We start from the raw sequence: 6000 nt of genomic DNA, 5'->3' as shown, positions 1-6000 counted from the left end.
CTGCCTCGTCCGGATACCTATTTAAAAACGGCGCCATCGCCTCTATTTTCACTGGCATCCTCCCTTTTACCAGACCCGTCCCCGGCCTTGCCTTTCCCTTTTTTAAAACATTTGGACAAACTGTGTGCCCCCCGCAACCGGAGCACTCATGCTTGAACCTGCATGCTGCACCAAATTTGCACTGGTCTTCGTTAAATTGCCAGCACAATCCCTTTTTCTGGGTACCCGAGGGCCTGGCTCCCGTTCCCCCGGCACTGCCATGAAAGGGCTGGCTCGGGGCCGCCATTAAACGCATCAATAAGGAAATGTCCTTATGGTCCCACCGCATGCCGGGCCGCAACGCCTTCCTCTGCCTAAACTGCTCATCATACCGCAGCTATGCCAAGCCCCCGTATGTGCGATACGCCTCCCCGATTGCATACAGATAGCCAAACAGAGCCGAGCAGTGCTCCGGCTCCTTTTCCCCTATTACGCTGGCCAAAATTGCGAACGCCTGCAGCCAATTGGAAAAGGAGCGAGGAGCCTATAACGGCATTTTTCTTCCTCTTCCTTTTCCTTCTTGGAGTCGCTCGGCTTCACCCTCTCCAGATTAAATTTTTCCAGGGGCAGCAGGAAAATATCTCCACATACTCCCCTTTCCAAATCTTTTCCCTCACCTCTTTCTTGAGGTGAGCCCCTAGCGGTCCCTCAAAGCACACGTACACCTCGCTCTTAAGCCAGCTTTACACCTTACAATTAGGTGTGCGATCTCGTATGCGATGTGACACGCCCAGGTCGCATATGCGATTTAATGAGATCGCACGTAGGTCGTTCATTTGCTGTCACACGAGCGTTAGTAGTCTATGTTAAATTGATCAATTTTGTGTGCGATCCCTTAGATCAGTGATGGCGAACCTATGGCACGCATGCCAGACTGGGCACGCAGAGCCCTTTTTGCTGGCACGCGCGCTGTCGCCACACTGCACCACTTTACACTATCGGTGTGGTCGCGCCGATAGTGTAAATTGGTGTTTAGCAGAGGACATCTCTGCTCCTTCTGACACGCCTCCTCTCCTGGGCCGCAGGCCTGTTGCCTAGGAGACGGAGTGGCGTCAGTAGGCGGTGCCGGTGTCTTGTGGCCGCGCGGGAAGTGAACTGAGGACGCAGCGATGGTGCGGGTGTTGCAAGGTGAGTTTTTATTTTTAAGCTGTGTGCAGCTGTGCCAAGGTGTGGGGGACAGAGCCAGCACGGGGGGAACATGGAGCGCACGGGGCAAACATGGGGAGCACGGGGACAGAGCCAGCACGGGGCAAACATGGGGAGCACGGGGACAGAGCCAGCACGGGGGGGAACATGGAGCGCACGGGGCAAACATTGGGAGCACGGGGACAGAGCCAGCACGGGGGGAACATGGAGCGCACGGGGCAAACATTGGGAGCACGGGGACAGAGCCAGCATGGGGGGAACATGGAGCATACGGGGCAAACATTGGGAGCACGGGGACAGAGCCAGCACGGGGGGAACATGGAGCGCACGGGGCAAACATGGGGAGCACGGGGACAGAGCAAGCACGGGGGGAACATGGAGCGCACGGGGGACACATGGGGAGCACGGGGGACAGAGCCAGCACGGGGCAAACATGGAGTGCACGGGGGACACATGGGGAGCACTGGGGACAGAGCCAGCACGGGGGGAATGTGGAGCGCACGGGGGACACATGGGGAGCACTGGGGACAGAGCCAGCACGGGGGCAAACAGAGCACGGGGCATACATGGCTGGATGGGGTACATTTAGCAGGATGGGGGGAAATATGCCAGGATGGGGGTACATGAACATGCCAGGATGAGGACAAATGCCAGGATGGGGAACATTTAGCAGGAGGGGTGACATTTATCAGGATTGGGTACATTTACCAGGAAAGGGGACATTTACCAGGATAAGGCCACATGCCTGGATGAGGTACATTTACCAGGATGGGGTCATTTAACAGCATGGGGGAACATGCCAGGATGGGATACATTTACAATGATGGCGTACATTTACCAGGATGGGGTACATTTACCAGAGTGGAGGACATTTACTAGGAATGGAGGACATTTACCAGAGTGGAGGACATTTACCAGGATGGGGCCATGATGGGGACAAATATACCAGAATGTAGGAAATATATATATCAGGATGGGGGAGATGTTTACCAGGAAGTGGGACAGAACTACACAATGAAGGGGGAGGGGAGCAACTTGTACGTCTTTATGGGATTTCAGGATGTTCAGACTTTGAAATGTAGATGTGGATTACAGTGTGACATCTGATTGCATTCCAGGCTAAAATCTCTAATATGCAATTTTTTCCAGAAAGATCAATCCAACTGCTGTGTCTGGAAAGGGCAGGGGCTCAGCTTTAATGTGTGGTAAGCATGAGCGTGATGCCCCCTGCTGAAGAGAAGAGAAGACTGCAAAGGTAAGGTTACAATCAATTATTTACATAATAGGATTGGTTGGCACTTCGGAAAAAAAAATGGGTTTAGGGCTAGAGTTTGGGCACTCGGCCTGTAAAAGGTTCGTCATGACTGCCTTAGATCATGTGTTCTGTGACGTATGCATTGGGCACCCTTTTTTTTTATTTATTTATTGACTTGCCAAGCGTGTGTAATGTGTATGGATGCGTTTTTACTATGTCATCTGCCATTCAGCTCTGCTACATGGCCGCTAACAGCAGACACAGACAGCCATGTAGCAGAGCTGAATGGCAGATGACAGCAGACACAGAAAGAGCCGCACGATCAGAATGAACTCGGGTTAACTTCACCCGACTTCATTGTCATACTGCGGCTCTGTCTGTGTCGCGTCCTGATTAGCGGTCACCCGTGAAGGACTCACCGGTGACCGCTAATCCCCTGAGTGACTGAATTGAGCAGCCCTCTCTCATATACTCACTGATCCCCGATCACCGGCGTGGCGCTGCACGGCATTCACACTGCTCCAGCGGCTTTTCCTCTTTTGAAAAAGCCGGCCGCTCATTAAACAATCTCGTATTCCCTGCTTTCCCCGCCCACCGGCACCTATGATTGGTTGCAGTGAGACACGCCCCCACGCTGAGTGACAGGTGTCTCACTGCACCCAATCACGAAGAAGCAAAACTGTGGAAAAAAGAAGCGCAATAGGGTCTTACCCGAGTAAAACACGGGGTGATAAGAGTAATATACACTCACCGAATCGAGTTGTGAAAGTCACAACTACTATGCGTGCATGAAATCCAGGTCAACGGCAGCAGCACCCAGGATGGCTGATAACGGAGAGTAATAGAGTAGGGCTTTCAAAGCCGCGCCAATGACCGCTATGACCGATTGTAAGATTAATGTTACTTTTTATTACATATTCAGGTCAACGCGTTTCTGGAGTGTCTGCTCCCTTCCTCAGGACATACAGGAAAAAGTACATCAAATCTGCTGGAAAACACGAGGAATACAGGATCTATATACACTCCGTCACTGTGACGTCAAGAACCAGCCTCCTTTACAAAAAATCCGCGGGAAAGAACAACATATACAGATAATCATGACGTAGTACTATAAGATAGACAAGAAATGCAGGAACACACAAATGAACATATAACTGTAATGTGTCACAAAACATGGAGCGTCAATAAAATTGATTTTGAAATAAAAAAATGTGTCATTTATGTGTATGAGAAAAACAGGGGGGGGGGACCCTTTCACATTTTAAAATAAAATGGATATGGGTCAGTCTCGAACCCCTTTGGTTATTGCCTATTAAGTGAAGCAGAATCCCAGTGAAACATATACCTATGTCTCCACCAACAGTGTTGTGAAGTGCACATAGGAGATAGGTACCAAGGAAAGGATAAGATAAATCAGACACAGACGTAAGGAAAGATACGAATAAACACCGGTATTGCTAGTGTACTCCAAAAGCGTAAAAAACTAGCGTAGACGCCGGAGGCGAGGTGACTAAAGTTCAGAGCGTGGGAAAAAACGAAGTGCGCATGTCAGAGAATGAGATAAGGAGCTAGTGTGTTCCCCAAGGTGGCGCTCAGAGAAAAATACAGGAATCTGGTGAAAAACCTCATCACCCGTCAATTTGACAGGCGGAACATAAATTCAAAGTGCAATGTGCATTATATGTAATAATAAAACCAATAAAAACTGATAAGGGACGATAACATTATACAGATATATCCCTATGATGAAAGGTGTGACCTGATAATTAAAAAGAATAAAATACTCACATCCAAGAGTACATGTAAAAGGGTCATCCTGTAATAAGATAACAGGAATTCCCGAAATTTATCAGCAACCATATTACTATGATGTGTCATATGCAACATCATTAAATGGATTTTGACATAAAATTGTGTCTTTTATGTGTAAAAAAGGGGGGTGATGGGGGGGGGAGAAAGGGAGGGAAAGGTCCTTTTTATATATATAGTGTAGAAAGTTACAGTAGGTCAGTCTCGAACCTCTGTTCCAATAAGGTTACTACATATCAAGTGAAACAGACAACAGTGAAGTGCAAGCCTATGTCTCCACCGGAACGGTGTTGTGGAGTACACATGAAAAGTAGTAAAGAAAAGGGGTGAGAAAATTGTCTATATTATTGTACTACGTCATGATTATCTGTATATGTTGTTCTTTCCCGCGGATTTTTTGTAAAGGAGGCTGGTTCTTGACGTCACAGTGACGGAGTGTATATAGATCCTGTATTCCTCGTGTTTTCCAGCAGATTTGATGTACTTTTTCCTGTATGTCCTGAGGAAGGGAGCAGAGACTCCAGAAACGCGTTGACCTGAATATGTACATTAATCTTTACAATCGGTCATAGCGGTCATTGGCGCGGCTTTCAAAGCCCTACTCTATTACTCTCCGTTATCAGCCATCCTGGGTGCTGCTGCCGTTGACCTGGATTTCATGCACGCATAGTAGTTGTGACTTTCACAACTCGATTCGGTGAGTGTATATTACTCTTATCACCCCGTGTTTTACTCGGGTAAGACCCTATTGCGCTTCATTTTTCCACAGTTTTGCTTCTTCCTGTATTACTGGACCTGGCGTGACCAGTTCCTTCTCATCTCGTGGATACAGCAGCAGAGGGTCGTTTCTTCTGAAATATGGATTATTTTAACCACCGACTTACGTCCAGAGAAAAATTGATCCTACAAACAGTAGGTACACATGAGAATCATAATGTGGATTGGGATCTTGACTTGCCCAACATATATACTGAGGAAGATACAGTGACTTTGAGGAAATTATTTCTACGGTTGGAGGACCTACTTAAGGAGGAACTAAGGTTTGGGCTTGATGCCAGGTTCCTTTCTATTTATATGGAAGAAAAACTTTGCCCCAGGGGTTTAAGGGTCAAGCATGACTCTCCTTTTCCCGCGGACCCGATCTTTACGTCCGAGTGGGATGGTATTCTTAAGAACTGCATGCAGGCAATGTTACAATGCCTTTACAAAAAAAGAACCTTGATTGCTAATGAGGCTACAGTAAACATTAATGAACTCTATAAGGACCTTACCCGGTATGATCTCCATCCTGAATACAGAATCCTGAACTTTGATATATTAATACTAAGCTCACACAATTAGAACAGGATACCATATTCAGGAAATCAAAAAAACTTCAACGTGACAGGCAAGACATGATCACGACCAAACCGCTTAATTCCAACACTAAAGAAATAGATAAGGGAACCATGAATCACAGACCTAGATTGAATAGTCATCATAGAAACTTTTTTAATAGTAAATTTCACAATAAGAGATCCAATTCGTTCACTAAAAACAAATCCTTATCTCATGCCGATGAGAATAATTCTGTTAAAACCACAAAAACTGTCCATCAGGTGTCTACCCCTGTTTCAGTAACTCCTGCAATTATCACCTCTGATGAGGTTTTTTCTACGGCCATAGACACAAAATCTCCCATGATCATTAATCTGGATGAGGTTTCCCCCGACCTATCTGGGAAAGAGCCCCCGCTTGCAGGGAGAGTGAGC

Source organism: Anomaloglossus baeobatrachus, chromosome 9 (genome assembly GCF_048569485.1).
Source record: "Anomaloglossus baeobatrachus isolate aAnoBae1 chromosome 9, aAnoBae1.hap1, whole genome shotgun sequence".
In the NCBI taxonomy this organism is placed as follows: Eukaryota; Metazoa; Chordata; class Amphibia; order Anura; family Aromobatidae; genus Anomaloglossus; species Anomaloglossus baeobatrachus.
This window is presented reverse-complemented; position numbering follows the sequence as displayed.